We start from the raw sequence: 21271 nt of genomic DNA, 5'->3' as shown, positions 1-21271 counted from the left end.
AAAAACTATTGGTATCTGTGTGACCTGCAGAATTGGATGTGAAACAGAGTTCTGTTTCCTTGTGGATTATGCCATCATCACTGCAATTTGGGCTGTTTTTATCAGAAGTAATTTCTTTTAAGATTGTGGAAGCCAATGTGCCTAACCCAGCTGAAAGATGTCCCTTTTCAAACAGGGAGGAAATTTTGATACCAGGATTTTCCCCCTGCTGCTTCCTGTGGTGTAGGCTGCAAAGAGCATTTTGTTCTCTTTTGTATTCTATTTTCTAAATATGCTTCAGGCAGCTTACTTTCTCCTAGGCCTGCCATTCAGAAAGAAATTACCTTTAAAAAGCACACCAGCAACCAAACCCACCAAAAACAAATAAGCAGGCACACAATTAAGAGAGATAATAAAGTCTGATCAACCATCTGTATTTCTCTCTTCTGTTTATAGTCATAGACTCTGGGACCTATGGTTAGAATAGAATAGAATAGAATAGAATAGAATAGAATAGAATTAACCAGGTTGGAAGAGACCTTTGAGATCATTGAGTCCAACCTTACACCCAACACCATCTAATCAACTAAACCATGGCACCAAGCATCCCATACAGTCTCTTCCTAAACACCTCCAGTGATGGTGACTCTACCACCTCCCTGGGCACCACATTCCAATGGCCAATGACTCTTTCTGTGAAGAGCTTCTTCCTAACATCCATCCTAAACCTCCCCTGGTGCAGCTTGAGACTGTGTCCTCTTGTTCTGGTGCTGGTTGCCTGGGAGAAGAGACCAACCTCCACCTGTCTACAACCACCCTTCAGGTAGTTGTAGACAGCAAGAAGGTCTCTTCTGACCCTTCTCTTCTCCAGGCTAAGCAATCCCAGCTCCCTCAGCCTCTCCTCATAGGGCTGTGCTTCAAACCCCTCCCCAGCTTTGTTACCCTTCTCTGGACACCTTCCAGCAAGTCAGCATCTTTCCTAAACTGAGTGGCCCAGAACTGGACACAGTACTCAAGGTGTGGCCTCACCAGTGCTGAGTACAGGGGCAGAATGACCTCCCTGCTCCTGCTGGCCACACTGTTCCTGATACAGACCAGGATGCCATTGAGGTTACCATGTCTATCACTGGTGGAAAAGTGATTATTTACACCAAATATATGTATGTATGTATGTATGTGTGTGTGTATGTGTGTGTATATATATATATGTGTGTGTGTATATATATACACACACACACACACACACACATATATATATAAAAGTTCTGTGTCTCATACTGCCTTTGTCTCCTGCAGGTGTTTGTCCTGTCACATTGGCATTTTATTACTAGTTTGTAGCAATATCTTTTATAATGCTCTTTTCTCATTTGCTAATTTGAATTAATGAGCAAAGACCTGGGATTGTTTTTAGGTTTCATTAAACTGACACCAGGACACGTGCTCAGTGATTGACCACCTGAGTCCTCAGTAGGACGTTTTTACTAGGTGGATCCATTTTTCAGATGACAGCATCTGCTTTCTCGTACACATTTATTTATGATCCTTCCCCAGGCGAGTATAGCAGAGCCTGGTGAGTAATAACCAGCTGTTGGAATTAGCAAACAGGGAAAGCAGTTACTTGATCTGTGAAGGAGTGTGGGAGCCAAGGCCAGAAGTAATAAAAACTAAATAGATGCCCCAGATGCATAAACCCAAGCAGGGAGGTGTAAATTACTTGCACTGCTGATGGGCAGAATGTGATGGCTTTGCCTGCAGATTTGATTGAAGATGGAGCCCTCTCCTCTGTGGTGTCAGAGGGTCTGATGCCATCTCTCTGCTGTGCTTGGCCTGCCTCAGCGACAATCAGGGCAGCTCTCTCCGGTGGTTTCTGTCAGTTGTCTCTCCAGTATATTCACAAGATGGGCATAAAGGGGTCAGAGTGTGAGAGGGCTCCGCTGCTGGTCCACCTTGTCTCACGCTCCAGGTGTACTGTGGCTCAGAGTACTCTGAGTGTGATGGAGCCCTGGAGCAGGCTGCTCAGAGAGGTTGTGGAGTCTCCTTCTCTGGAGCCTTTCAAAACCCACCTGAATGTGTTCCTGTGTGACCTGCTTTCAGTGATCCTGCTCTGGCGGGGGGAGGGATTGGACTCTTACCTTCCAAGGTCCCTTCCAACCCATAACATTCTATGATTCTGTGATACTTGTTTCTTAAAGCAACTGAAATGTTTGAGGTTGTCTCAGGATATAGAATACCCTGGCACAGTAACCCACACAAGATTTGATGCAAGAGTATAGCCAGCCTCACATCAGAATTTCAAGCAGAGTATCTTCCAAGCTCATTATCTGGCCAGTAGAAGCAAAATGGGTGACAAATACCTGTATTGTTTTCCTGGTAGAGCAGCTTTTTGACTGCGCAGAGGTTTAAAACCTTCAGCTCTTTCTTCCTGTTTCAGCTCCATGTGCATTTAGCTGTATCTCATGCTTGTGCTTTGGCAAAGTTCTATTTTATCATGTTAATTACCAGTGCATTAGTCTTACATTGCATATCATTAATTATTGTGTTGGTAGAGATTAATTTTTGTTTATCTTGGCAGATAAAAGCGATCTCCACTAAGGCCTTGTAAGAACATAGATAGTGTTCAAAACACTTCTACTGTTTATTTTACAGGCATCTCAGAACCACTGCAAGGTTAATTGCTCTGTGTACTTATTAAGCAAGGATGGAACCAACATTTTAAAAGTTTGGAGGCTGTGTATTAATGTAAACATTATGTGCCTTTTATGTTTGTGCTTCAGGTTTGGATTCTCTGTTACAAAAGCTAACAGATTTTCAGCTGCAACTTGAAATTCTCATTGATTTTCCTGGTTTGCCCCCTGAAAAAAGAAAGCCTTGCTAGGACCAAGTGTCTGAATGGAGTTAACAGGCCAAGAACATTGCTCAGGATCCTTGTTCTCTAAATCATGTTTCCGGTGGCTGAGCGAAGTCCAACTGGCATCTGTGGATTGTTCACTCTGCAGAGTGAGCAGAAGCTGTTGAGTTGGGTGTTTGCACTCTGGTGTCTCCCTGCAGGGCTGGTGTCCAGCTGAGGTGCTGCTCAGGGCACCTGAGGCTCTGCCACAGCAGGGTTCCTGGCTCCATGCTGGGAGTGACTGCTGCTTACTATTGTGGTGCTTCAGTCAGGTGATGGCCATCAGTTCCCCTCCATCTGTCTGTGTCAGGAAGATGCTGTCCTGGTTGTCCTGGGCAGTCTATGCTTTTAGTGACTATTGAAGACGAGAAGTGCCTGTCAGTGCCATCCAAGGTCCTTTGCCTGGGGCAGGGAAGGGGAGGAAAGGCTGGTGCTGCTGCTACCCTGCCATGTGTGCCTTAGGGTCAGTTTCTGCTTTCAGGAGTGGTTGACTGGTACCTTCCATGAGCAGTGTGCTCATTTAACAGCCCCCATCTACCTCAAAACCCCAAAGCTGTTAAAAAAGTGCAAATGGGAGAGTAGATGGGAATGCAGACTGATGATGGCCATGACAGTGTTTGGTGGTTCTCCATGGCCAGAAATGAATGGTGGTCTCTCTGTGTTCAAGAACAACAGAAGGAACAGATGAAGACTTGCAGTGTCTTTTCTGGCTACTTTTTATGGACAGGAGATGGATGATTCTCCTCCTTCTCCACTCTGCCCTGGTGAGGCTGCATATGGAATATTGTATCCAGTTCTGGCCCCCTCAGCTCTAGTAGGACCTCAGGGAACTGCTCGAAAGAATCCAGTGCAGAGCCACAAAGATGCTGAAGGTAGTGGAACATCTCCTGGGTGAGGAAAGGCTGAGGGAGCTGGGGCTCTTTAGCTTGGAGGAGCCTGAGGGGTGACCTCATTCATATTTATAACAATGTAAAGGGCAGTGTTGGGAGGATGGAGCCAGGCTCTGCTCAGTGATGTCCAATGATAGGACAGGGGGCAATGGGTGCAAGCTGGAAAAGGTTCCATGCGAACATAAGGAAAACCTTTGTCACTGTATTGTGCCAGAGCTCTGGAGCAGGCTGCCCAGAGAGGTTGTGGAGCCTCCTTCACTGGAGACTTTAAAAGCCTACCTGGATGTGTTCCAGTGTGACCTGCTCTGGCAGGGGGCTCGGACTGGATGATCCTTTAAGATCCCTTCCAACCCCTAACATTCTGTGATTCTGTGATTCCCATTAATAACCTGTGCAGAATTAATTGCTCCCCAAGAGCTGTTTTCCTCAGCCAAGCGAGGTCTTCCTGCTGGAAAGCGACACAGCCACGCATGTCGGTTGCGCCCGGAGCCAAGCGCGGTCGTACAGCAAGAGCATAATGAGGAGATGTCTTCATCATCCTGCTCCCGCCTTGTGTTTTTATCACTGCCATCTGCTCTGCTGCGAGTGGCAGCTGCCAGCTCTCACAAATAGCCCTGTCATCTACTTCCATCGAGAACAACATATTGTCATCATCCCTCTGATATTACTAGACGGAGTAACGTGGAGGGAGAGAAGGTGACATTCTGCGTGGCGCTTTGGGCCGCGTTTCCTTGTGTGGCAGGGTGCGTAGGGGCACGCGGTGTTCTTTCAGGAGCGGCCTGGAACAGGACACCCAGCTCTGCTTGCAGAAATCCCTGCAAAAAGCTTCTCCCTCCCCTTTTTTCTTCTTCTTCTTTTTTTTTTTTTTTCCCCTCTTTATTGTTTCTTTATTTTTCTTTTTTTTTTTAACTTTCTTTTTATTTTTTCCCTTTCCCTTTTCCCTTTTCCCTTTTCCTTTCAATTTTTCTTTTTCCTTTCAATTTTTCTTTTTCCTTTCAATTTTTCTTTTTCCTTTCAATATTTATTTTCCCTTTCAATTTTTCTTTTTCCTGTCTCCTTTCAGTGTTTCATTTTTCTTTCTTTTTCCTTTTTTCTTTTTTCCTTTTTATTTAAAATTTTCTTTCTCCTTTCTTTTCCCTTTCTTTTCCCTTCTTCTTTCCCCTTCCTTCCCCCTTTCTTTTCCCTTCCTTCCCCCTTTCTTTTCCCTTCCTTCCCCCTTTCTTTTCCCTTCCTTCCCCCTTTCTTTTCCCTTCCTTCCCCCTTTCTTTTCCCTTCCTTCCCCCTTTCTTTTCCCTTCCTTCCCCCTTTCTTTTCCCTTCCTTCCCCCTTTCTTTTCCCTTCCTTCCCCCTTTCTTTTCCCTTCCTTCCCCCTTTCTTTTCCCTTCCTTCCCCCTTTCTTTTCCCTTTTTCTTTCCCCTTTCTTTCCCCTTCTTCTTCCCCTTCTTCTTTCCTTCTTTCTTTCTTTTTTTTTTTATTTTCCTTTTTTTTCTTCTTCCCCTTCTTCTTCCCCTTCTTCTTCCCCTTCTTCTTCCCCTTCTTCTTCCCCTTCTTCTTCCCCTTCTTCTTCCCCTTCTTCTTCCCCTTCTTCTTCCCCTTCTTCTTCCCCTTCTTCTTCCCCTTCTTCTTCCCCTTCTTCTTCCCCTTCTTCTTTCCCTTCTTCTTTTTCTTCTTCTTTCCCTTCTTCTTCCCCTTTCTTCTTTCCCTTCTTCTTTCCTTCTTTCTTTCTTCTTTCTTTTTTTTTTTTAATTTTCCATTTTTTCCCTCTTCCCCACCACTACCTCCCCCAAAGCATTATGTAACATCCATCTGGGACGTATGTCTCAGTGCCGAGAGGCAACTCAGACGTAGTATTTAGTATTGCTAACATGTGCAGCCTTAGTTACCTGTGCTGGATGGAAATTTTGTAAGTTAGGCTGGGTTTAAAATTTAGTAATTTTTTTTTGAATCTTCTGCATATGCAAAGATACTCCTTCAACATTCAAAGAAACAAAAAATCTTTACAACAAGTCCTTAAAGAAATCTTTATGGCAGGCAGTACTCTTTCTGTTGTCTCAACTGTACCCTAGGTAGGAGATTTAATTTTAGACCAGGCCAGATTCCATTCAGTGTCCAGCCTAAGCTCATCCTCTGGGCTCTCTTGAATCATTGGAGAGAAGGAGATCTGTCCCAACTCTGAGACAGGATACTTAGGGTGGGCAAGCAAGTGGCATAAACTGCTTTCTATTTCTCTTCTCAGTCTGCAGAAGGAAGCTAGAGGCCTGGCACAGATGACCTTGTCTTTTCAAGCAGATAAATGTAGGTGGGGTGATTCCCATACTGAATATATGCCAGCACATCCTCTTGTTCTGAATACCTGCCAAAGTCTTGCTTGCACACCAAGTATACCAAATACAGCCCTTTTTACACATTATTCACATTCTTTTTGGTGTGTGCTTGGTACAGTTTTTACTACACAAGTAGTCCTAGTGATTTCTAGAGCAAGTGGCTGGCTAGTCTATTCTTTCTTTCCTATTGCTGCTTGCAAGGGCCAAGGAGTGAGGGAAGGAGGGCAGTGGTGTGTGCCTCAGAATCACGGAATGGTAGAAGCTGGAAGGAACTTCCAGAGATCATCTTGTCCAAGCCCCCTGCCAAAGCAGGATCACCCAGGGCAGGTCACACAGAAACACATCCAGGTGGGTTTTGAAAGTCTCCAGAGGAGACTCCACAACCTCTCTGGGCAGCCTGCTCCAGTGCTCCACATCCCTCACCATAAAGAAGTGCCTCCTCATGTTGAAGTGGAACCTCCTAGGTTCTAGGTTATACCTGGTATTCCTTGTCCTGTCACTGGGCATCACTGAAAAGAGCCTGGCACCTTCATCTTGACACCCACCCCTCAGAAATTTATAGACTGATAAGCTGAGAGGCATCCCTGCCCATGGCAGGGAGGTTGGAGTAGATGATCTCTAAGGTCCCTTCCACCCTAAGCCATTCTATGACGACTAACCAGCCCCAGTTCTCTCAGAACATCCCTGCCTGTTGCCATGTGCCTGTCTCGTACATGGGTGTTGTAAAACTGCACCAAATCTGGAAAGATAGACAGGGAAAACTGATCTGGAATATTTCTTCTTGCTAATAAGCACTGATGAGAAGCTGCCTTTCTGCTATGGCAGAAGTTCACTCATGATAAGGAAGGTGGGATATGTGTTCTTGGTTCTCGCATCCTTTTCAAGTGCACTAGGATGTGAAGTGCTGAGCAGCTGATCTGCATTGTAGAGGATGGAGGCACAGGCACAGCCTGCTTGCAGTGCAAAGGTTGGAGGCACAGGCACAGCCTGCTCACAGTGCAAAGGATGGAGGCACAGGCACAGCCTGCTCACAGTGCAAAGGATGGAGGCACAGGCACAGCCTGCTCTTGGAGTGGTGCTGCAGGTGTCAAGCTTTCCTGACAAGCGTGTGGAAGAGAGCCAAAGCATGGCTTCTGCCTCATCCCAATGAGGCTTCTGCCTCATCCTAATGAAGTGTGGCTTTAACACGTCACCACTAGCCAAGCAGGGGCCATTGGAGTTGTGAACAGTCTGTTCCCAATGGCAAACAGAAGAGGAGGCCAGAGAAAAGCCTCTTGGCATTTAAATGAAGTCATACATTCTAGAAATGTGAATCTTGCCTGTCATTCTAGGAGTGCTCTTCAGGAGCTGATAAAGGCTTCTGGCATTGTACTGATCTTGAGCAGGCAGCAGAGCACCTTTTTCTTTCCATCCAAAGGGTGGCTATGTGTCATTGTCATTCACCACACTTCATATATATATGTGTCCCTTAAAAGGAAGAATTATATATATGTAATCCTGTTGGGTTTTTTCTTTTCCTTTCTCTGCCTCCCAAGATTTGCAAATCTCATTCGAATCTTCTGTGTGATTTTTCCCCCCTCCAACTAGGGCTATAAATGCTGCGTGAAATTGGGTTTGTGCTTTGTTTTAAGTCTGTTTGGAAGTGTATATGGTTACTCGTGTCCACAGGTTATAGAATCATAGAATCAATAAGGTTGGAAAAGACCTCAAAGTTCATCAAGTTCAACCTGTCACCCAACACCTCATGACTACTAAACCATGGCACCAAGTGCCACATTCAATCCCCTCTTGAACACCTCCAGGGATGGTGACTCCACCACCTCCCTGGGCAGCACATTCCAATGGCCAACAACTCTCTGTGTGAAGAACTTTCTCCTCACCTTGAGCCTAAACTTCCCCTGGTGCAGCTTGAGACTGTGTCCTCTTGTTCTGGTGCTGGTTGCCTGGGAGAAGAGACCAAAACCCACCTGGCTACAACCTCCCCTCAGGTAGTTGTAGGCAGCACTAAGGTCTCCCCTGAGCCAGCCTTCTCTTCTCCAGGCTAAACAACCCCAGCTCCCTCAGCCTCTCCTCACAGGGCTGTGCTCAAGACCTCTCCCCAGCCTTGTTGCCCTTCTCTGGACACGTTCAAGAATCTCAATGTCCTTCTTAAATTGAGGGGCCCAGAACTGGACACAGGACCCAAGGTGTGGCCTAGCCAGTGCTGAGTACAGGGGCACAATGACTTCCCTGCTCCTGCTGGCCACACTATTCTTGATGCAGGCCAGGATGCCATTGGCCTTCTTGGTCGCATTGTTATTTAGGAGCATGGGGTAACTGTTGGCTGGTTTGACTTTTGTTCCTGTGACTGCTTTTAAAGAGGTGTTTTTAAAAGCCTTGCTGGAGTTTGCATGGGCTTCAGAAATTAAATTTAGCCTGTAATTTTATTACCCTTTTTATTTAATTTATCTTAACTGTTGCTTTCAAGCTGTGAGCCAGCTGTTGACTTTGAGGGGGAAAAAAAAAAAACCACCAACCAACATTGTTCAATTTGAAAGGAGCATTTTAAAGCTTAATGTAATGGCTGTAAGTAATCACCACAGCAATTATATTCTCTGGTGTTGTGCGTCACTGCAATAACGTTGGAGGTTGTGAGAAAATGCAGGCAAGGAGCACAGCAAGCTCAGACTTCCCTGTTTTTCCCTCTGATGCCCAGTGTTTCTCTGGTTTCTCTCTTCCTTGCTGTCACTGCCTGGATCCTGGCAGAAGAACTGAAGCTGCCCTCTGCTGTGGGCGCTCCGTGTGCCCAGCAGGAGCTGGGCTGCTTCTGAGCATGGTTCTCTGTGGCTCTTCTCACACTGGGCATCTCTGTATGGGCACAAGCCCTGCGGTTCTGCTGCCTCCTCCTGGCTAGTTCTAAGATGTTGTACTTGACACAGTGGCATTTGGGCTCTGAATCTGCTTGAGCAGCTGCATACCCACCTTGTATCGTGCCAGTGCTAAGCTTCTCACAGAGCATTCAGAGTCTGACCAGGGTGGGAGTGCTTGCCACCCTGCAAAGACAGATCATGCTCTGGTTGTGCTCTGGAAGGCAGCAGTTACTTGCCAGGGTGAGGAGAACAAATAGAAATGGGGGCATTTTCATCCACATTCTGAGAAGGAACATCCTCTGTTTATTTGTGAGCAGCTCTCTAGTTCAGTCAGGCTGGAGCTCGTGGGGAATAGACTAGACTAGACTAGACTGGAATAGAATTAACCAGGTTGGAAAAGACCTTTGAGATCATCAACTTTCTGGGTCACTGCAGTGAAGATCAGAGAAGCAGCAGGCTCTCTGGATCCCTGCATGTTGTAGCAGTCCATGAAAATGCTATGCACCTTCCCCTGCCCTGGGAGTTCTCTCCATAACGGAATGAGGAATGCAATGTGCATCATCACGGGAGTGGGCTGCATTTCACAGTGAGTCACTTAGCTATGCCTTACACACAGCTTGTGTTTGGAAACTGGGAGCTGTAGTGCTTCTCTAAAAGATAGCCCACCAGTCACACAACCATGCAAGACCTGGCATCCCTTCTGCATTTGCCACTGTGTGTGGCACAGCAGGTTTTTGTCACCAGCCAAGCTGAAACATCAGCTCCTGTTAAGGGCTTTCTGAAGCAATAATGCAGATAGGGAAGACCCAGCTGGAAGTTTTGGTTCATCTATACACTAAGCCTTCCCCAAATGTACTTTGTATCAGGAGCCTTCAGAATATGGATCTAATGACTGCAAGGTCTGAGCCAGTGCAATAGTGACAATAACAGGAAGGGCAAGTGAGCTTGGGACTAATGGGAGACCAGACTGACCACTGAGCCAAAACTGCTGATGTTTGATTGCTGTGGTTTTAAAGGGAGAAGGGATGATGCTTTTGGCCGTGGTTTTTGTGATGGCACTTGTGAAGGGTGGTAGTGGCAGTGGTAGGATTGGGATGGTCCTGTAAGAGGTGGCCCTGCTTTGTCATGGCTCAGCTAGAATGGCCTGTGCTTCACACAAAAAGAAGAAGGATTGCCAGGGAAGCAAAAGCACACCCACCTGTACCTGTGTGCATACCTGCAGCAAAATGAACCTTGGTGCAGTCTCCTGTGTTTGCAGTCTCCTGTGTTTCCACCTGTGTGTGGTGCACAGCAGAGCAGCAGCACTAAGTGTGCTTCAGAGATCGGCTGTATCCTTTCCAGGTGAGTGTGGCAGAGGCTGGGCTGGTGACCATGGGATTGGTACAAAGGGTTAGAGACAGGCTCTTTGGTGTGACAAAGCTGTGATGACATGGGAGCTGCATTACCTGTATAATATGTGTGTGTGTCTAAGTTAGACATTCAGAGAAGCAACCGCTGTGATGGAGACAGACACAGAGCGGCGTGTTCTGGAAAGTTAAAAGCTTAGCCAGCATCCCAAGGTAGCAGAATGAAATTCCTTTGGGTACAGCAAATGAGACACATAAAGTGTAATGCCCTGTGAAATCACAAAGAGCCACTTTAAACAGATGGAAAAAACAACTTTAATACAAACCCCAAAATTGATACACTCTGCCTTTGATAATCCAAATACCAGGTTACACGTTAACAGGATCCATTACTGTCTATAAAGTGCATTTCAGTTGTTAAATGTGCTTGCTGGTTTGTCACTATATAGAATTTAAAGTGATGAATCCTATATTCTTCTGTCTTCTTCACTCTAAGAAATTAAACAAAGTCTGTGACAAATGGCTCCCAGGCTGCAGCTGCTATTTCACTCTGCTGTCTGCTGCAGCTCTGCTGTGCTGTTTAGGGGTGGAACCGCCCCCCTGTTTAAAAGGGGTTTGGGAGTCCCAGTGCAGAGGATATGGAGAGCTGGGAACAGACACAAGTGAGCAGCCCATTGCCAATGGCAGAGCTGCAGACTGGCGCCCTAGAGCCAGAGAGCTTCCCTGTTCCCTTGAAGAAGAAGCATCAGCAGTGCTCCCTGTGCCCTCACTGCACCCCCCCAGGGACATCTCTCCCAGCTGTCCTGTGCAGGGAGTGCAGCTTCAGGCAGGATTCCATGGGAACCTTTGGCTGAATATGCCTGGGCTCTGTCAAAGCTGACACATGGGAAAACTCCCTGGGTGCCCCATCAGGACAAGCCTGGAGACAAGGCAGAGTGGGGGAGGAATCAGCCTTGTTCTTTTAGAAATGCTTGGTAAGGTGAGTAAATGTGACTCAGCAGCTTGGGACTTCTGTGGAGAAAGGCACATCTCACAGAGAGAGTTGTTGGCCATTGGAATGTGCTGCCCAGGGAGGTGGCGGAGTCACCATCCCTGGAGGTGTTCAAGAGGGGATTGGATGTGGCACTTGGTGCCATGGTTTAGTAGTCCTGAGGTGTTGGGTGGCAGGTTGGACTTGATGATCTTTGAGGTCTTTTCCAACCTTATCGATTGATTCTATGATTCTATGACCTCTTGGGAGTTCTCTGGAGGAGGCAGCAAACAGAAGAACTGGATGTATATATATATATATTTATATATATATATATATGCTGCTTGGATTTCCAGAAAGAATTCAGCAAGGTCCCTTCTGAAAGACTTAGTGATAAAGGAAGCAGGTGTGGGAGGAGAGGACAGGTCCCCAGATAAACACACAACTTCAAAATGAGGACAGGCGTAAATGGAGTGCTGTGGAAAGTTGCGCAGAGCAAGTGACTGACCCGGTGTAATTCAGTGGTGAGCAGGAGGGGGAACTCTCCCGGTTTTGTGTGTACAGTGATGAGTGCAGAGGTGATTGTTAAGTCACGAATGAGACCCAGGGTTGTAGTAAATACTTCGCTGGAAATGCTGGCGCAGCACACAGCCGTAAAAGTAAAGAACGTTTTAGGAGTTCTTAGAGAAGGAACAAAACAGGCAACAGGGTTATGTCCTTGCATAAATTCCTGGTGGTGTGCACCTTGGAATGCTCCATGCACTGCTGTTCCCCCATCTCAGAAAGCAAGGAGTTGAACTAGGAAATGTTAGACAAAGAAAGACGGTCGAAGATCTGGGATGGCTTCTTAATGAGGTGAGCTTTGCCTCAGAAAAGAGGCAATTAAGTGGAATATATGTGTACAAAATCATATGGGGTAGGGAGGATGAAGGAAGAATGATTATTCACAGCCCCTGTTCACGAAGGAGCTGGGGGTGGAAGGAAGGACAAGGCAATACTTATGTCAAACTCAAAAGAAAACCAACATAAAAAGGGGGGTGGGATATGCTTATTGACCCTGTGCATAGTGGAGCTGTGGAATTCCTTGTGCCAGGATAGAATAGAATAGAATAAAACAGAACTAACCAGGTTGGAAATGCCCTTCAAGATCATCGAGTCCAACCTATCACCCAACACCATCTTATCAACTAAACCATGGCACCAAGTGCCTCATCCAGTTGCCTCTTAAACACCTGTAGTGGTAGGACTAGGGGGAATGGAATGAAGCTGGAGGTGGGGAGATTCAGGCTGGACGTGAGGAGGAAGTTCTTCACCATGAGAGTGGTGAAGCCCTCAATGGGTTGTCAAGGGAGGTGGTTGAGGCCCTGTCCCTAGAGGTGTTTAAGCCCAGGCTGGATGAGGCTCTGGCCAGCCTGATCTAGTGTGAGGTGTCCCTGCCCATGGCAGGGGGGTTGGAACTAGATGATCCTTGTGGTCCCTTCCAACCCTGACTGATACTACTACTACTACGATGATACCTCCAGTGATGGTGACTCTACCACCTCCCTGGGCAGCCCATTCCAATGGCCAAGCTCTCTTTCTGTGAAGAACTTCTTCCTCACATCAGTTTCAAAGTTTCAGAAGATGAAAGCACCAAATTGTGGAAGAAAACTCCAATTGTGAATATTAACTGACAAAGACCCACCTCACTCTGACTCAGAAAGTTTCCCATCATTAGAGGTTGGGGGCATGCTGAACGCCCTTGAGGTTTGGAGTTGTGATTGCTCTTACATGGCTGTGATCCTAAATTTGACACCTTTTAGGTAAGAAATAGTGTGGTTTTACACTTAGGGTAAATATTTTTTTACTGTTGTTTTATATACCTCTAAAATTTGCCTCTGGCTCCTTAGAGATAGCCACAACCTTAGGGTGTGTTTGGTTCTTGCAGTAGAAGTTGCATTGCCAGCAGTGGGAGTCAGATCTGAAGACAGGAGACAAGTGCCTTGTGTGGAAGTCAGATACCAATGGAAATAAGTGGGTGAGCCCCTGAGCTGGTGATGTTGTGTGGATTGATGAGGGTAGAGGAAGAAGGAGGAGGAAGAAGATGTTCAATCAGCATATAGGGTCAATTCTGAGCTGCCTGTGAAACAAGCAGTGTGGCACTGAAAGCCTTCATGTCGATTTCTCTGCAGTGGCTGGTGATCTAAGGTTATGCATGTTTTTGGTGAGCATTTTTAGTGCCTCTGCAGGGAGATACAGCCTGCCACCATGGAAGAACCCAGGGGGTTGAGGGGGTTGTGGCTCTTCTAGATGGAAGTTTTGAATGGGTTAAGCAGACACTGACTCCGGTCACCACCATTCCCATTCCTTTGCACGCCTTGTTGCTCACTGTGTAGCACAAGAGTCTCAGGAGTGAGTTCAGGGCTTCTTCTCACTCCATGGCTGCGTTGCTGTCAGCAGGGAGCCAGCTCCCCAGCTCTTCCTCTGCAGGAATCTTCCCATTTACATGCCTCAGAAAGAATTTTTGTGAATTGAATTAATGACAGTTTACATGGTAATAACCTTTGGAATATTTTTTATGGGTAAATAATGTGTACCCCCTGCTGGGGGTGGGATCTGCTGGTTCCAACATTCAATTATTGCATAATCTACTTCCCATTAAACAGAGAGTGAGAGCAAAGGAAGCTAACAGCAGCAGGAAAAATTGACAGCTGCTTTGTTTTTGGGGCACAGAGGTATGTTCCTAGTGCTTGCTTAGAAGGCCCTGCAGCTAAGGGGAATGCAGTTTTTTGGCAGTGTAGTGCAGAGCACAGGGTCCTGGCTAGTTCTCTATCCAGAGAGACTTATTCCCAGAGAAGTTCCAGGTGAATGAGGCTGCTCAGCCCCTGGTACCTGCCCAAGCTCAGACCCGTGGCTCCTGCACGTCTGCCTGTGGGCTGTACTGCAAGGGGCCTGGGAGTGCCTGGCTGCAAGACTTTGTTCTGTCCCTCTTCTCCTGTCAGGCAGGCTCAGAGCAGCTCCAGATGGTCACAGATATATCACAGTCTTGTGAGGCAGTGAGGAGTGTCATTGTCATGCAGTACCCTTGGCAGAGGAGAGGGTGAAGAAGCTTGCCCAGGGCTGCAGTGTCTGCAGCAGAGTGGAGTTGGGCAGAGTCAGAACTTCATGTGTCTGTTTCTGGGAGCTACCAGCCCTATGCTCTGCTGCAGCCAGACAGGCCCTTCTGAAGCCTGGTCCTGGAGCTGTCCTGGAAGTGCAGCCTGGCTGATAGCCCCTGGGGAGGTGCCATACCAGCCTGGCCAACTAGTCACAAGCACCATCCCAAAAAAGAGGGAGAGCTGCTCTGAAATGAGGTGATGTCTGGTTGGGAAGCGCTTGTCAGGAGCCTGTTCCAGTCCCTGCACTGTGAGTATCCTTACACACCAGTGTTTTTTCTCAACTAATGTTTCCTTTTCCTCCCTTGCCATTGCTATTTTTGCTTTTATTTAATGTTGTATTCTCTGTTGTAATTACTTCTTTAATCTGTAATGTGGTCGCCTGCCTGACTCCCCCAGCTCCTGGCTGCCTCCAGGACCAGTGCTGTAAACAAGTCATGGTGTCTCTCAACAGCAAGGTTTCTGCTGAAGTAGCTCCCTAAATAAATAAAAGGCAAATTGGATGTTGGAAAAAAGCTTTAAATAACATCTGAATTCCTAGGGAACTACATCTTACATCTCTGTTAGGGACAAATGGGTTCAACATAAGTAATAATGCTCTGGAATGAAAAATAAAGGAACACTGTTCTCCAGCCTCTGTGGGCTGCAATGAGAATAGACTTTGGTGATAAATAGAAGCAAAATGCAAAGATGTCCCTGGGTGGCAGATGGGAGCAAAAGATTTAAACATGATTGGACTATAAACACACAGTCTCTGAAATGTGCCATAGCTTGCCTCCAGATGCTGCTTTGGATGTGATGGGTCTAGTCCTTTTGTGTAAGGGGAAGAAGCTAAAAACCCTTCACTGAAACAGCACTACTGGCAGGCCTTTGCAGCACATGCTGGACCATGACCTTCTCAGATGGAGCTGCACCTTTCAGGCAGAGTTTCATTGTGCTGAATCCTAGCTCTTACATAATGAGTTGAAATTCCCTCGGTGACTTCGGTTTTGGGTGGTTCCCCATACTGATGTCATTCTAAAATCCTCCCCTGTTCCCACTTCATGCAATCTGTTAGCTTTTGCATTTTGATGGCTCTCTCCCTGGTGTTTGATTCTCACCTCTTCTCCATACCTGCCACAGGCATTTCTGACTGGACAAGCCCCGGAGAAGTATGCTCACGGGCTCCTGGCAGTCTTCCTTTCCTTTTGGTTCTGGGGCAACATATTCCTGTCACTGGCTGGACCAACTCTTTTGTCACTGGCTGCTTTGCTTCCTGAGCTGTAAAGTCCTCTGTCAAAAGTAGGACAGCACCAGTGTTTCAAATCCTTGACTGTGGTCAAGCAGCTGAGCACACAGTGGTGTGGGTGTGGTGGCAAAAAACCCCATGTGTGTCCTACCCACTGCAGCAGGACATGATGCTGGGAGTGTAGGTTTGATATCCTTCATCTCCTTCCATCTCTTTGCTCCCCTATTTACAGGCAGTGGGTATAGCTGCTCCTAGCACTGCCCTGCTCTTCCTTTACATCTCCTGGGTGCACATCCTTTCTGAACATGAGCTGACTCTTGCTTCTATGTGCCTGAGCTGAAGACAAGCACATTTAGTGCTGTAGGAGAAGCCCTTCTTTTTGGGAAGCACTTCAGCGTTGGTAAAATGAAGGCCCTGATGTGCCTGTTTATGAAAACCAGTCCGAATTATTCCCTGCCCGGCAGGGCTGTGCCGTGTCCTGGTAATGGTTTAAGAGCAGCCCCTGAAGAGGGCAGCATGGGTTAGCTGATGCTCCTGCGGTGGAATTGCACTTCAAATTCCAGCCATGTCTAAGGCAGAGCTAGTGAAATGTAAAAGAGCGTTGAACGAATTGCTAGTAAACCTCTTGGCTCTGTGATAAGGTGCCTGGGCTGAGCAGAGTTCTCCCCATTCCTGTTACTACAGGAGAATGTGCCTGTCGCCAGCAGTCGTGCTCCCTGCCACAGGCTGGCAGGTACCACCCACAGGCTGGGTGCTTGTGGGACCTGCCGGCAGGCTGGTCCTGCTCCAGCATCCAGCTGAGTGCAGATACAGAGGAGCACAGGTAGGAAGCCCCAGCTGCACCCCTCTCTTTGAAAGTCTGACCCCACAGGTTGGTGGATTTTGAGGCTCCAGTTGTGGACAGGTCAGTTTTGAAGAGCTGCTCTTACACTCAGCTCTGTGGTGCAAACACAAACCCTTTACCCCTAGGAGCCTGCACAGCAGTGGGGTATGAAGTCCTTTTTTCACTAAGAGGAAGACACTGGAAGACCTGAGGGAAGGGATCAACTAAGTTAATGAGTCCTGGGGCTTTGGTGCCTGACTGCCTTATGAGTGATGAATGAAGAGCTTTTTTTCCCTCGAAGCAGAAACCAGGAGGCTCTTAAGTACACAACAAAGCTGGAAAATCACATGGAAGTACTTGTGACATCCACATTAATACCAGATGAACTAATCAGGATTAATGCTGGTGGGAGTAATGCCAGTGGGTATCACAATGATTAGACTATTATAATAATGGTTTTCCAGGGAAGATGGTGACAGGTGATTTATATACTGTACAGGTATTTCTTCTGTGTGTCGAGAGCATAAGCCACTCTGGCACTTTGCTGCAGAAGGTTGGGACTTGTCCCTGGTCCTGAAGTTGCCCCAAATGTGGCTCTATTCTAACCAGTTAGTTGTCCAGAAAGATCCTAGACACGGAGAGAGAGAGGAAGGGAGTACACAAAAAGGATGCTGGTGTTTCATTCCTTATCTGGTTGGAGAGCACTATTGTGAACCTAGCCCTGAGACATTTTTGGCCTCACTGGAAGAATGAGAGCTCTGTCTGGAAATGTGATGCAGGGACAATTTTACAAGCACCAAAGTGCTCGTAGGCAGTAGAGTGAAGAAGGTCTGGCTGCTGTTTTATCACAAGCTCTACCTTTCTGCTCTATAGGCATCAGCTGCTGTTTTCTGTTCCAGTATTTAGAAGACATAGATCCAGTGGAGTGTAAACCTCAGTGGAAAAAAGACTTTCACATGGAGAGTCTGTAGAGTGTTTGGCCACAGAAGGTAGGATCTACCTGTGCTAGGAGTCACTGTAGTGTGATAATGATTGTGCAGGAAAAAATGAGGAATCAGGGGCAGTAGGAAAAGGTAGTTGCTGTTTGCCATGTGTGACATTTCATCCCTCACCATTTTTTTTTCCTTTGTCTTTGCTAAGTACTGGCTGCAGCTGTAGGATGCACAGTCACTTTTCCAGGGGCTTTCTACCACCTCTGTAGGCTGGCAAGAGATAAGGAGTTGTGGTGTTCTCATGCAAAGCCTTTTCTGCCAGCGTGTTGTCAAATCGTTCAAAAGAAATTTCTTCCTCTCTGCAACAGGGAAGCTACCAAGTAGCTTGTTGAGGATGAAGAAATGATGCAGCATTTGAAGCTCTCTTGGTAGATATTGAAGCTCTTTCATTGATTTGTTGACAGAGTGACCAGGGCAGCAACAGCTGAAATTCTTTTTTCTCCTCTCAAATGAGGGATGCTTGGTTTCTGTTTTGGACTGTGGAAGCTGTGTGGGTACCTGTGTCCCATTCTGCAACATTAGTTAAATACCTTTGACACCCACCTTGAGAAAGGTAACGCAGTATCATCTTTAGTCTCAGTTTTGGAATGGCTTTTAATGATTCAGTAAAATGTGTGGGAATAATAATAATGATTTTCAACATGAGCCTGAGAGGAAGTTCAGTGCATTTGATTTTTAATTATGTTTCAGCTGCTTCCTTCTCAGTGAGGATTGTTCACTTGTTCCTCTGCTGTGTGCTTTGCACACTAAGAACTGGGCAGCTAATGAGTGGGAGAGTGCCACAGACCTGAGCAAGCCTGGTTCATTTTGATTCCTGCAGCAGCTTGAGGCTGAATAGGGAGTTAACAAGCCAAGGCTGACAGCAGTGCCTAGAAACTGTTGAGTGTTTCAACTGTCCTTGCTTTGGGGTAGGAAGAGACCTGAGGCAGCATCTTTTAGGTGATAAAGTCCCATGTGACCTTTTTTTTTTTTACACTGAGAAACAGAATCATAGAATTGTTAGGGTTGGAAGGGACCTCAAGGATCATCCAGTTCCAACCCCCATGCCATGGACAGGAACACCTCATGCTAGATCAGGTTGGTCACAGCCACATCCAGCCTGGCATTAAAAACCTCCAGGGATGAGGCTTATACCACCTCCCTGGGCAACCTGTTCCAGTGTCTCACCACCCTCATGGTGAAGAACTTCTTCCTAACATCCAACCTGAATCTACCCATTTCTACTTTTGTTCCATTCCCCCTAGTCCTATCACTCCCTGACACCCTAAAAAGTCCCTCCCCAGCTTTCTTGTAGCCCACCTCAGATACTGAAAGGCCACAAGAAGGTCTCCTCAGAGCCTTCCCTTCTCCAGACTGAATAGCCCCAGCTCTCTCAGTCTGTGCTCATAGGACAGCCCTCTTGTTTCCAGATGAAAGCAGACAAAATTCCTGGACTTTTTCCATATTTTTTTGGTGATTTCTAAGCAGCACTCTGCCACAGGAAGGAGTTCTGTGCTCTGCAACAGGTTAATCAGATTCTTTTTCTTTGGAGATGCTGTAATTCCTTCCCTGTCACCATAATCTGCAACCATCAAGTGACAATTAGAATAGAATAGAACAGAGTAGACCATGTTGGAAGAGACCTTCAAGATCATTGTGTCCAACCTATCATCCAACACCACCTAATCAACTAAACCATGCAACCAAGCACCCCATCAAGTCTCCTCCTGAACACCTCCAATGATGGTGACTCCACCACCTCCCTGGGCAGCACATTCCAATGGGCAATCACTCTCTCTGTGTAAAACTTCCTCCTAACCTCCAGCCTAAACTTCCCCTGGTGCAGCTTGAGACTGTGTCCTCTTGTTCTGGTGCTGGTTGCCTGGGAGAAGAGACCAACCTCTGCCTATCTACAACCTCCCTTCAGGTAGTTGTAGACAGCAATAAGGTCACCCCTGAGTCTCCTTCTCTCCAGGCTAAGCAGCCCCAGCTCCCTCAGTCTCTCCTCATAGGGCTTGTGTTCCAAACCCCTCACCAACTTTGTTGCCCTTCTTGTAGCTTGTTAGAGCTTTGTCCAGGACAGATGCTGTCTGCAGATTTTAGTCTGGCAGAGAGGCAGTGTCCTAAGCCAGTGCTGCTTGCCCACCTCCCCTCCATCCAGGCACTGATGATACAGGCAGGAGCACTGAGTGTGAGAGGATGGGACGGGTGTGCCCCTGCCCAGCTTGTGCTTCTTACTGCAGTGAATGCAAAGTGATCTATGTGGAGATGTGTGTATCCCATGGCAGACAGCCCAGGGTTCATGTGTTGTCAGTGTTACACCAGAGGACATTGTTAAAGCTGTTTAGATACACAAACACATTTTTATAAGTGGTGCTCCTCCTCGGCACATCTGTTTGGTTTTAAACAACCCAAATGCTGAAGGGCAGCTGGCAATCTACATTAAAGCAAGGCTGTGCTATGTTGAATGCTTTAATACCCCAGAGGTTCTTTTGCAGATTTGCTCAGGTTCCCATGCTATTTTTCTGTGCAGCTCTGAGGGGCTCTTGGCCAGGTCCAGTATGGGAGGGAATGCAGACCAGACCCAATTACTGCATTCTGAACTTACTCTATCTGATGCCTGAATTCATCTGTTCTAAGAAATGTGATTAGACTTTGCAGTTACCTCTCTGATATGTAAGTTTCAGGCTGGGAAGTCACATCTGGCCCAAGGGGAGCTTCTGCAAGTTGATTTTTGCCAGCAGAAGCATTCCTGCTGTGACCACAGGGTGCTCTGGATAGGCAATGCTTGGTCCTGCCAGGTTTGGGGCTTGCTATTGGCCTTTCAGAGACATTCTGCCTTTGCTTAACCTCCTTCCTAGTGCTTTCTGATCTGTATTACTGTACTGCAGAATGAGATGCCCAGTTCACAGAATCACAGGAGATAGCTGGTTGGAAGAGACTGACTTGGAAGAGACGAACTTGGTCTCTCCCTCACAGTGTAGATTTACCAAGGATCTCTGCTGTCACGGAGTGCCCTGATGGTGATGAGCTGGGAACTCTTTGTGCCATCTTGCTGAAGCATGTTAGGCCTCTTGTCACCAGCTGAAGGTCAGGATGCTGCACTCAGCTCATTTGTTTCAGCAGTGAAGCAGGAACCCATGAATGCTGCCAGGACCTTTCCCTGGTGCCAGAGTAGCTCCGCAGTGAGCAATCCAACAGACAAGAGTGGAGCCAGTAGGTTTTGCACCAGCTGTGAAGCTAGTTCACACTCTCTTTTTAAAAATTGTTTTATGTTTTTTTGATGCTCTGCACATTGGTTAAGATGAGCAGTGGAGCTTTTGCTAGGGAGTATGCCAGACTTGCTAGTTTTGCTCAGTCTTGGATCAAGAGAGCAGCAGTGCTGCTGAGAAAATGGAACCAGAGAGTTCAATAATTTTGCCACGAGAACCCCATTAACTAGAAAGGGAATAAAGTGATGTGTGCAGCCAGCTTTTGTCATGCCTGTCTTCTGTGCTGTCAGTTTGTCAGGTATGGTCATTAGACAGTGTTCATAAAGGAGTAGGTTACACTTGCCTGTCCCTGGTTTGTGCCCCTGGGATGAAATGACAGCACAGCAGGGCTAACTGTAACACTGGCAATCTTTCTAGCTTGGTAGGTTGGAGAAGAGGAAAGGCAGGGCTTGTACAGTGATCATCTTCAAAGCAGTTGAGATGGGGATGGTGGATATTGGGAGCACCAGGGTGTCCCTGGTGGTTTCCAGGATGTATGCAGAGCTCTGCATTTGGAGGCTGACCAAGGAATGTCTGCCTACCAGGGAAGAGGTTTTCCTCAGGCAGGAAAAACCTCTTGTAGAGAGTTCTGGTTACTCTTCTCTGCATGGATTCACGT

The sequence above is a fragment of the Dryobates pubescens genome, chromosome 4, assembly GCF_014839835.1.
Source record: "Dryobates pubescens isolate bDryPub1 chromosome 4, bDryPub1.pri, whole genome shotgun sequence".
NCBI lineage: Eukaryota > Metazoa > Chordata > Aves > Piciformes > Picidae > Dryobates > Dryobates pubescens.
The sequence above is the reverse complement of the archived record's forward strand: the minus strand, read 5'-3'. Positions refer to the sequence as shown.